This window comes from Peromyscus maniculatus, chromosome 1 (genome assembly GCF_049852395.1).
Source record: "Peromyscus maniculatus bairdii isolate BWxNUB_F1_BW_parent chromosome 1, HU_Pman_BW_mat_3.1, whole genome shotgun sequence".
Classification (NCBI taxonomy): Eukaryota; Metazoa; Chordata; class Mammalia; order Rodentia; family Cricetidae; genus Peromyscus; species Peromyscus maniculatus.
Window position 1 is genome coordinate 29,250,198 of NC_134852.1, and position 12,872 is coordinate 29,263,069.

Here is a 12,872-nt window from a genome sequence, read left to right on the forward strand (position 1 = left end):
GGGATTGTGATGCAGAAAATTAATTGGGCCTGGACATCCTGTGGTATCTGTTGTCCAGGCATTTAGACTACATTTGAATTTCTTTGCTAGTCTCTATCTGTGCAAACAGAGGCTCCTTTGATGATGGCAAGAGCTACATTCAGCTGTGGGTATAAAGATTTGTGCTTATATTTACCTAGAAATTATACTAGTTTAGGAAAGTGGCCACAGAATGTTCTCCTCTAGGATATATGACCTTACTAGCCAATTGTAGTTGTCTAGGATTCCAGTACCAGAAATGATTTCCCTACTATCAATCATGTTTTAAGTCTAATTAGACAGTTGTTGGGTACCTCCAAGATTTAAGAGCCATTCTTGCAACTTGAGACATATCTTTCCGTGCTGGTCTATCCTGTGGTTTGTAGGCATCAGAACTGAGTAGGACTACTGATTGTTGCAATCTTGAATAGAAACTTCAAGCACTATAAGTTCTATTTTTCAGGAAGGAGACTTCTGGATCATATCCAGCTAGATCACTCAAAGCCTTATGTCCTATAAGTGCAGGATGTCTTCAACAGTAAGGACCTATCTTCAAATTCTAGAAGGCAACCAAGGGCAACAGAAATAGTGTATATTGTTTGAGGAATCTCCTGGACTAAACTGATGAACAATTATATAGGATGTTTCTCATCCCTGGTACTTAGTTTCCATAAGTCGATGGCCCTTGGTGGGGAGCATTCTCACCCCAAGTAGTACAACTTTATATATATATATATATATATATATATATATATATATATATATATATATATGATGCAATTTTAGGTAAATGTAAAATAATATTAATTGTTGTAACTTTTTACATATCCTTAGTGTTATTTATCCCTCTTACAACCTTCTCCCTCTGTATTACACTCATTCCCTTCCACAATAATGACTCCTGTAGTTGGAAGTTTTGCTGTGTCCTGCCTGGTCCCACAGCTGCTCAGACCCAAGTAAACACTCAGAGATTTATATTAATTAAAACTGCTCAACCATTAGCTCAGGCCTACCACTGATTAGCTCTTACACTTAAACTCAGCCCATTTCTGTCAATCTATATGTTGCCACGTGTTCCATGGTTTTACCTGTGTGTCATTACATACTGCTCCCTGGATGGTGGGCTGCCATCTCCTCTCTCAGCCTTCCTTTTCCCAGAATTCTCCCTGTCTGCTTATCCTGCCTATACTTCCTGCCTGGCTACTGGGCAATCAGCATGTTATTTATCAACCAATCAGAGCAACACATTCACATTAAACAGAGTGATATCACCCATCATTTCCCCTTTTCTTTCTATTTAAAAGGAAGGTTTTAACTTCAACATAGTAAAATTACATATAATAACAGTTATAAAGCAAGAATTACATTTACAATATGTAGTCTATTTGTATTTTGTAAAATTAAAGAAAATATTCTATCTATCCTATATTTGTGAGTCTAAAGTTTCATTTCTAATTTATCTTTTATCATAAACAAAGAAAATTATAACTATTTAGTCTTCAACTACATCAAAGACTGCAGAAGGATATAATATTACCTAAGTAAACAGGAAGTACATTATAAGCAACTTCCAAAAATGTAGGATGACAAAGACAGCTGGCTGCCTGGACAGTCACCCAAAGTTCTCCTGCAATGTTGGAACAACCATTTTCAGTCCATAGGCCTAGAGTCTCTCAGTGACTTCTCTCTGTATCCTGTAGAATGTCTGGCAGTTTCTTCTTCAAAGGAGGATCCTAAAGGACCATTTTGCCTTGCAAAGTTCAATGGTCACTTTCCTATGGGCCCCTCATGTCCAGTCGATACAACATTTTGTCAAGCAGTCCATGCAAGAATAGTTTCTTGTCCAAATGGCTATTTTTGCCAAGAAGAAGATAAACTCCATATGGAGTTTGATGCCCAACCTCCTCTCTGAAGTAAATCGGTGCTGCCAGGAGCAGACGTGTCTCATTGTCCAGGAAAGTCTAACTTTTAAATGCCGTGTTCTGTAGGTCTTTGAAGTGTTTGAAGATTATCTACCTAATTGAATTATATCAATGTATGACTAGAAAACTTAACATGACTATAAGTTTGACTGTCATCAAAGACTAATTATTAATCTGTATTTCTTAATTATCCATTACAATTTAAATGAATTGCATAAGCATAATACCTTAAACAAGAGTAGAAATATATGTATAGTATAACAAAATCAACTCTAAATTTGTGTCAATAAACTAAAATCTATACCAATGTAAAACATTTTAAACAGGTTGCTCTTTAAAAATAGGTTCAACAATCCATCCTTTTATCCTATTATATGTATATACTATATTTTCATATCATATCCCTTTTCTTCTTTTAGAAAGAGATTGACTGTGACCAATGAAAATTCGTAATCAACAACCTAAATAAAGACAAACATCCATAATCCATCTTTTGGGAATGTGGGCATAGTTTTCTATGCTACTTCCTGCTGATAATGGGCACTGTACACTTATGGGGATACAAATAAAATTTTAGGATTATGGTCAAGTTCTGACTAGAGTAGTCTGTGAGGCCATATTCCCTGAGCCAGTTGTCTTGAAGTTGATTTTGGATGTTCGATGATCTGGGTCATTGGAGATCTTTCAGAGGTCTGCTCAAACCATATTAGACTGGAAGCAATCCATAAGTTTTCATCTTCTGTGGATACAAAAGCAGAACCTCTTTTCCAAAGCAACATATCCTTAGACATAAACTTTGAAGTCCAGATACCTTTAAAATATACATATTGATTTAATTCAGCACCTTTTACAATCAAATGTCTCTCTGCAGTTAAAAATCCCAAAGATAACACAATCCAGATTCTCCATGTAAAATCCATCTTTACATGACTTATTTTTTAGATTACATTTACTGTCTCTTTAAAGACTTTATTTTTAAAAAACTATTTCTTTATATAATTGTCTATACTCATTTTCTTCTCTCTTCCAAACCTATGTATATTTTTACACACACTGTAAACCATTTAAAGTCTTATTCCATCTGAATCTGCCTTATTGTGAATCTATTGCTTTAAACTGCAGACTGAAATGGCAGTTTGAGCTGCTGGCTCCACCCACCTCAGCTTCCCAACATGGTGGAACTACATTTATAGCCATCTCTGGGAACCATGCTCACTGCTGACTCTGGGAAGCAGTAGGTCTATGCTTCCATCCAGCTGTGTATAGCCCAGAAATCTCTTTTCTTTTTTCAGTAGCAAAAGCTGTATCCACCATGTTGCGTGGCTTGTAGACACCTCTGTGTAACTTGGCGGTAATCTACCATGCTGTAGCTCCAGCCCATATGCCAAGAACCCACCACAGCCAGGGGATACATCATTATACCTAGGCCCGCCAGGAGTGAAATGAACTAGGAAGGTGCTCTTAGCTACATTTATAATCTCTTCTTAAGCTCTCTCAGAGTTTAGGTGGAAACTCTTGCCAACACGTGTGGGCACCATTTGTCGCTGAAGTTTTCATGTGTTCTGCCTGGCCCATGGTCAGGACAATTCTCTCTCACCAGCCAGTCCCACAGTCACTTGGACCCAAATAAATACACACACAGGCTAATATTATTTTTAAAGTATGGCCATGGCAGGCTTCTTGCTATCTAGTTCTTATATCTTAAATTATAACCCATTTCTATAGATGTATACTTTGCCACATGGCTTGTAGCTTACCAGTACTTTTATATTTTGCTTCTCATGGTGGTGGCTGGCAGCATCTCCTCTGCTCTCCTTTCTTGTCTATCAGTTTGGATTTCCCACCTGCCTCTAAGCTGCCTTGCCATAGGCCAAACGGCTTTATTTATAAACTCACTAAGAAGTGTTAAGTGTATAAGTTTGAAAGACATCATAAAATAGTTTTCTGCTGTTAATATGTTAGGATAGAAAGTGAATTAGGTACATTTTAGACTCAACAAAATAGACTAGATAATGGGATATTTTCTCTGAATTTGTTAAATGCAAATGAACTAGACATTGTTAATTTATTTATTGCTTGTGTATATTGTATATAATTATTGTACTTATTGTATATAGTTTTCTTATATTAGTAATAACTTTTTCATTTTTTTATTTTTATTAGACAAAAAAGAGGAAATGTGGTGATATTTTATTTGTGCTGAAATGTGATGATATTTTATCTGTGCTTTGATAAATAAAGCTTGCCTGAAGATCAAGGGCCATTTTAAGTAAACAAAGTAAAGCAGCACACATCCTTAATCCAATCACTTAGCAGGCATGGTCTCTGTATGTTCAAGACTACACTCAGGAACAGAGCCAAGCTTGGTGACATATGCCTTTAATCTCAGTACCCACCATAGAGACCTGGAGGTCTGTACAGACAGGTAATGACAAGGAAGTGAGGCAGCTAGGCTAAGAGCCAATGAGAGGGCAGAAAATCAAGGCAATAAAGGCACCTGTAGACAGGAAGTAGTTTGCATTTGGAAGCTGTAGAGTTGGTGAAGTAAGGTTGGCTGGTGGTTTTTCCTATTCCCCTGATCTCTCTAAGGCTTTTACCCCTATATTGCACTCTATGCTTTTTATTTAATAAGACTATTTAGAAATTTGTTTACAGACTCCATCTTTTTCCATTCCCCCTTCATATCATCTGTACTCTGCTCTTCCTATCCCTATTGTCACTTTTAACTTTCCTACTTTATCTGGATATCCTGGTTATGTAAACCCATCTGAAGGTTCAGAGCTGGGAACTACAATTGTATTATTCATTATATGGAAGATACTTTGCTTGTGCATAAAAATGAAGAAACTTTGCTTAACACCTTTGGACAGCTTCAACACTGTCTTACTTGTGCAGGGTTAATTATTGCTCCAGAAAAAGTGCAATGACAGCCACCTTTTCAATATCAAGAACATATATTATATCCTAAAGAACTGAAACCACAAAACTTAGAAATAAGAAAAGATGGGTTAAAAGCTTTAAATGATTTTCAAAAGTTATTAGGAGACATTCAATGGTTTTGACCTTATTTGAAACTACCTACTGGTGATTTGAAATCTTTAAGTGATATTTTTTAAAGGAGATAATGACCCTAATTCACAAAGAGAGTTAACTGAAGAAGGCAGACAGGTTCTTTTACAAGAGTAAAATGCTATCCATTATGAGCAAGTACACTATATTAATTATAATTTACCATGGCGTGCATATATCCTACTCACAAGACATACTCCTACAGCAGTCCTATGGCAAAACAATCCTCTTTTATGGTTACATCTTCCTGTTTCACCAGTTAAGGCATTAAATACATATTATGAAGCTGTAGCTTGTTTGGTACAGAAGAGCAGGACTGAATCTAGATTTTTTTGGGTAAAGAAACAGGTGTGATTAGTGTTCTTTTTATGAAACAGCAAATTGATTGGCTTTTTCAAAATGATGATTCTTGGGTAATTGCTTTTTCTCTGTTTTTGGGTCAAATTGATAATCAGTTCCCATCTGATCAACTGTTACAATTCACTCAAATTAATTCATTTGTATTTCCTGAGGTTGTGATGACAAATCCTGTAAAAGATGCTGTATTCATATTTTACTGATGGTTCTTCTAAAGGGAAAGCTGCTTATGTTATCAATAGAAAAAGCTATGTAGTACAAACAACCCCAGATTCTGCACAGATAATGGAATTTCAGGCAGTGAATAAAGTTTTTCAATTTCTTGTAAACAGTTCATTTATTTATATACAGATAGTCGATATATTTATAGAGATCTCCAAGTCATGGAAACTGTTCCATACATTGTGACTAGCAACAATCAAGTCAGAATGTTATTTCAGAAAATTCAAGACAATATTCACCAAAAAAAGCTACCATGCTTGATGGGTCATACTAGAGCTCGTTCTAATCTTCCTGATCCTCTAGCTGAGGGTAATGCAACAGCTGACAAATTCACATGGATAGTTGCACTATCTCAAACAGAACCGGCTCAATAATCACATGCCATACTGATTTCCAAAGTGGCTGTACAAGATTGCACTCCCACCAAGAGTAGAGGAGTGCTCCCCTTGCTCCACATCCTACCCAACATAAGCTGTCTGCAGTGCTTTTGATCTTAGCCATTTTGACAAGTGTAGGATGGTATCCAGAGTCATTTTGATTTGCATGTCCCTGATAATTAAGGATACTGAACAATTCTTTAAATGTCTTTTGGCCATTTGAAATTCTTCCTTTGAGAATTCTCTGTTTAGCTCTATAGCCCATTTTTTTAATTGGATTGTTCAGTATTTTGATGTCTAGTTTCTTAATCAGCCCTTTGTCAGATGTGGGGTTGGTGAAAATCTTTTCCCATTCCGTAGGCTATTGTTTTTATATTATTTACTGTGTCCTTTGCCTTACAGAAGCTTCTCAGATTTAGGAGGTCCCACTTATTAATTGTTGTTCTCAGTGTTTGTGCTACTGATGTTATATTTAGGAAGTGGTCTCCTGTGCCAGGGCATTCAAGACTATTTCCTACTTTCTCTTCTATCAGGTTCAGTGTAACTGGTTTTATATTGAGATCTTTGATCCACTTGGACTTGAGTTTTGTGCATGGTGATAGACATGGATCTATTTGCAATCTTGTACATGTTGATGTCCAGTTATGCCGGATCCATTTGTTGAAGATGCTTTCTTTTTTCCATGGTACAGTTTTGGCTTCTTTGTCAAAAATCAGGCATTCATAGGTGTGTGGGTTAATGTCAGAATATTCAATTCGATTCCATTGGTCCACATGTCAATTTTTATGCCAATACCAAGCTGTTTTTATTACTATAGATCTATAGTAGAACTTGAAGTCAGGGATCGTGATACCTCTAGAGGTGGTTTTGTTGTACATGATTCTTTTAGCTATCCTGGGTTTTTTGTTTTTCCAAATGAAGTTGAGTATTGTTCTTTCCAGGTCTGTGAAGAATTGTGTTGGGATTTTGATGGAGATTGCATTGAATATGTAGATTGCTTTTGGTAAAATTGCCATTTTTACTGTTAATCCTTACTATCCATGAGCATGGGAGATCTTTACATTTTCTGATATCTTCTTCAATTTCTTTATTCAGAGACTTAAAGTTCTTGTCATACAGGTCCTTCACTTGCTTAGTTAGAGTTAATCCAAGGTATTTTATGTTATTTGTGACTATTGTAAAGGGTGATGTTTCTCTGATTTCTTTTTCAGCCCATTTATCATTTGTTTATAGAAGGGCTACTGAATTTTTTTAGTTAATCTTGTGTCCTGCCATATTACTGAAGATGGAGCTGTAGGAGTTCCCTGATAGAATTTTTGGGGTCACTTATGTATACTATCATATCATCTGCAAATAGTGAAAGTTTGACTTCTTCCTTCCCAATTTGTCTCCACTTGATCTTTTCTTACTGTCTTATTGTTCTAGGTAGAACTTCAAGTACTATGTTGAGTAAATATGGGGAAAGCAGACAGCCTTGTCCTGGTCCTGATTTTAGTGGAATCACTTTGAATTTCTCTCCATTTAATTTAATGTTGGCTATTGGCTTGCTGTAAATTGCCTTTATATGTTTAGATATGTTCCCTGTATTCCTGATCTCTCCAAGACCTTTATCATGAAGGGGTGTTGGATTTTGTCATAGGCATTTTCAGCATCTAATGAAATGATCATGTGGTTTTTTTTCTTTTGGTTTGTTTATATGATGTATTACATTGATAGACTTTCATATGTTGAACCACCCTTACATCTTTGGGATAAGCCTACCTGATCATGGTGGTTGATGTTTTTGATGTGTTCTTGAAGTCAGTTTGCCAATATTTTATTGAGTATTTTTACATCAATGTTCATGAGGGAGATTGGTCTGTAATTCTCTTTGTTTGTTACATCTTTGTGTAGCTTGGGAATCAGTTTAACTATAGCCTTATAAAAGGAGTTTGGTGACGTTCTTTCTGTTTCTATTGTGTGGAACAATTTGAAGAGTATTGGTATTAAGTCTTCTTTGAAAATCTGGTAGAATTCTGCATTCAAACCATCTGGTCCTGGGCTATTCTTGGTTGGGAGACTTTTAATGACTGTTTCTATTTCCTTAGGGGTTATTGGTCTATTTAAATTGTTTATCTGGTCTTCATTTAACTTTGGTATATGGTAGCTATCCAGAAAACAGTCCATTTCTTTCAGATTTTCCAATTTTGTGGAGTACAGTTTTTTGAAGTATGACCTAATGATTTTCTGGATTTCCTCATTGTCTGTTTTTATGTCTCCCTTTTCATTTCTGATTTTGTTAATTTGTATGTTCTCTCTCTGACTTTGGTCAGTCTGGATAAGGGCTCGTCTATCTTGTGGATTTTCTCAAAGAGCCAACTCTTTGTTTCATTGATTCTTTGTATTGTTCTCTTTGTTTCTTATTGATTTCAGCTCTCAATTTGATAATTTCCTGACATCTATTCCTCCTGGGTGACTTTGCTTCTTCTTGTTCTAGAGCTTTCAGTTTTGCTGTTAAGTCTCTAGTGTGAAATTTCTCCAACTTCTTTATGTGGGCATTTAGAGCTATGAATTTTCCTCAAGCACTGCTTTCAAAGTGTCCCATAAGTTTGGGTATGTAGTACATTCATTTTCATTGAACTCTAGGAAGTCTTTAATTTCTTTTCTAATTTCTTCTTTGACACATTGGCAATTCATTTGAGCATTATTCAGTTTCCATGAGATTGTAGGCTTTCTGTAATTTTTTTGTTGTTCAAATCTAACTTTAATCTATGGTGGTCTGATAAGATACAGGAGGTTATTTCAATTTTTTGTATCTATTAAGAATTGCTTTGTGACCGAGTATGTGGTCGATTTTAAAGAAAGTTCCATGGGATGCTGAGAAGAAGGTATATTCTGTTTTGTTAGGGTGGAATGTTCTGTAGATATCAATTAAGTCCATTTGAGTCATAATATCAGTTAAGTCCCTTATTTCCCTGTTAAGTTTTGAGCTGGCAGATCTGTCCAGTGGTGAGAGTGTGGTGTTGCAGACTCCCACTGTTAATGTGTGGTGTCTGGGTGTTATTTAAGCTTTTGTAATGTTTCCTGTTCATTTACTCAGATTTTCTATTTCCAGCATTCCCTCTGTTTGTGTCTTCTTCATTGTTTTTATTTCAATTTTCAGATCTTCAGCTGTTTCCTTCACATGTTTAATTGCTTTTTCATGCTTTTCTTGGTTCTCTTTAAGGGATTTATTGATTTCTTCCAATTTTTTGTTTGTCTTTTCCTCAATTTCTTTAAGGGAATTTTTCATTGTTTCTTTAAAGGCCTCTAGCATCTTCATGAAGCTACTTTTAAAGTCGCTTTCTTCTGCTTCTTCTACAATGTAATGTTCAGGTCTTGCTGTTGGAAGAGGGCTAGGTTCTGGTGATGCCATATTGCTCATTATGTTGTTGTATGTATTATTTGCATTGACATCTGCCCATCTCTTCCTCTAACAGGTATAAGAGGTGCCTGTGTCTGAGCGAGCTGCTATTGGTCCACTCTGTGCTTGTTGTGTCTGTGTCTCAGGGGGCCCCTCTGGGTCCAATCTTAACTCTTGGTCTAATTGGAGCTGGCAGATTCTGAATCTCAAGGAGCTGCTCTTAGCCCAATCCAAGTTAGTTGATTCTGTGACTCAGGAAGTAGCTCTTGGTTTTATCAGGGCTCTTGGTCTAGTCAGAGCTGGTAGGTTCTGTGTCTCAGGAAGCCTCTCTTGGTCCAGTGACAACTGGTGGATTCCTTTTCTCAGGAAGTTACTGGGGTCATAGCCACATGAGTATTGGGGTAGGGCGTGGGTCTTATAGATTGCAGAGTTCAATGGAGGGGGGTTTGGTGGGGGAGCCTAGCCATGGGGAACTTTTGCTGCTGGCCTGCAACTGGGGCAGAGTTGGGTGGGGGTTCCCTGGGGCTGGCTGTGTCCCAGAGCTTGGGTCCCAGAGGCAGGACTCACTCTTAAATAATGTTTTAATTGTCTATTATTTCTTTCCACAAAAGATTAAGAAGGATAATATGTAATGCCAGTGATTTGATATTAAACCTGAGAATTGCAAGAGAAATGCAAGTTCCACTATTTTTGAGCTAAATTTGAAGCAAATTTTAATTAAATACTGGCCAGGATGATGGGCTCTGGCCAATAACATGGCATAACTTCCTAGGAAATGGCAATGAGTCACATTTTGCAGAGGCTTAAAAAGACAAAACCACAAGGCCACTGTGTTTCCCAAGATCCTGTAAGGGACAAGCATATATCCTGACATACTTGCTTCCTATATACTTACCACCTACATGTCTTCAAGCATATCAGGTGCTATTGAGTCAAACAAATTTGTTAAGAGGGGTGAAAACATGTGGTTTGTTGTCTTCCATGAATAGTAGCCCCAAGCAGTCCTCGAAGATATCTGTCCTTGGGCAAGTGGAGCTTACAGAATCAACTTTGATTCTTTCATTCCCCTATTGAGTTGTATCCTCAGTCAAGTCCTGAACTCTGTGATGGGTACTAGTATATATTGGGATCTAATAACCGTCAGCTTAAGGGTACCCAGACAGGAATCATCATCTAGTTTAGGCATTAATGATGAAACAGCTCAAAGTAAATTAGCAGAAATAGAAGGGTGAAAGGACCCACAATGACTGTCATTAGAGTTAATATCTAGGAGGAGCCTGGGACTTGAAATGGGCATCAGTCATTTATTTCATCTGTTACATAGAGCAGTTGCCCAGGCTACCAGACCCAGCTCTCCCAAGGCCCCCAGTAGTCAAAAGTCCCACTACATCAACAAAGATCCTGGCTAAGGTAGGCCTAGTAAAGGGCCTTAAGTAATGGACTCAATGATGATTCTTGGATATGAGAAGTGATTTCTAGAGGCTTGAAGAAAAATCAAAATGTCAGGTGTTTTAATTTTGGCAAATAAAATCACCTAAAAGGAGATTGTAGACAGGGAATTCCTAGAGATAATGTTTCTTCTAATCCAAACAGAAGCTCCTTACCTTCTGGAGTAATGTAGAACGTGTGGCAAAGGCTGACATTGGACCAGTGAATGCAGATCAACAAGGGACAGAAATGTAACCCTTTGACATCAGGAAATGCCTTGGGAAGCTTCTCACAGGCCCCCATGTCAAATTTGGTTCAGTCATTCCATGCCACCTTTGGGGAAACTTGTCCCCACAGCAATTAAAGGACCTAATGACTATTGTAAAAAAAAACATAGTGCTCTGGATGATAGAGCATCTTTACAAGATAAAACAAAAATTTCAGAAGAAACCATAAAGCAAATATTTTGGCAAACTTCTGTAAGTGTTCACAGGGCAAAGACAAAAATATGAATAAATGATATTGTAATTGAAGGTTTTATAGACATAGGAGCAGATGTAATAACAATTGTACCCAAATCTTGGCATCCAAATTGGCCTCTTCAGAATGTAAATGTTCAAACTTTATCTCAAGTAAAACAAAGAACAAGATGGGTCAAATGTATAGGGCCAGAAGGACAGGGAGATAAATTAAAGATATATGTGGCTAATATATCAATGGATTTATGAGGACATGATTTGTTACAGCAATGGAATAACTGAGTGAACATTCCTCTAATCTTAGAAACAAACCATAAAGCAACATGTTTCTGGGGAAAATATTAAAAGGTATTATAATGTACAGTCATTGACTATTCAGTTTGTATATAAATAGGACACAATAGCTGATGATATTTCAAAGGTACCAGCAGCCCTACCTTTAAAATAGTTAACTGGCAAACCTGTCTGGGTGGCCTATGAGATCAGAAAAATTGCAGACCGGTACAGGAGAAGCTGAGTGCTCAACATATTTCAAACTTACCAGTCCCTTGAATTCTCCTGTATTTGTTATTAAAAAGATATCTGGAAAATGGATAATATTAACAGATTTGAGTGCCATAAATAAAGTAATTCAGCCAATGGGCTCTCTGCATCCTAGAATTCCCCTTCCTTCTCTGTTACCTAAAAGATGGTCTATTAAAGTCATTGATTTAAAATATTGTTTCTTCATTATACCTTTACAAGAAAAGGATAGAGAAAAAAATTGCCTTCATGTGCCTAATTGTAATGATTCTCAACCTGTTAAGAGATATCAATGGAAGGTTCTTCCACAAGGAATGTTAAACTCTGCCAATATTTTGTAGGACAGCCATATAAAATGATTTGTATACAGTTTCCTCAATCTACAATTTACCTTTATATGGATAATATCTTACTAGCTGATTCAACTGTAGATACTTTAGAGAAAATGTTTGAAGAAGTAAAGAAAAATTTCCCTTGTTGAGGATTACAAATTTCTCCTGAAAAAATACAAAGAAGAAATTCTATTAATTACCTAAGATATAAAATAGGTTTACAAAGAATTCAACCCCAAAAGGTATCAATCAGGAGAGATCAATTGTGGACTCTTAATGACTTTCCAAAATTGCTGGGAGACATCAACTTGCTACAATCCACAACTGTATTAACAACACAACAGCTGAGTAATTCAAGGTGACAAGGGCTTAAATTGTCCAAGAAAATTATCAGCTGAATGTAAGAGAGAATTGACTTTGGTAGAAAAGAAATTAGAGGATGCACATATGGATCATTTGGATCCAGAGCTTGATTGCATTCTGGTTATTTTACCATCTATACATTCCCCTACAGGAGTTTTAATGCAGAGAGAAGATATCATCTTATAATGAATATTTTTGCCACACAAATAGAGTAAAAAAGTAAAGACCTATGTAGAAAAGGTTTCTGAGTTGGTTCTAAAATGAAAATTGAGACTTAGTCAATTAGCAGAAATAGACCCAGCCGAAATTGTAGAACATTTCATTAATGCTGAGATTTCTTCTTTATGGATAGAAAATGAACATTGGAAAAGAGCTTGCAATAATTCTTAGTACAGATTAAC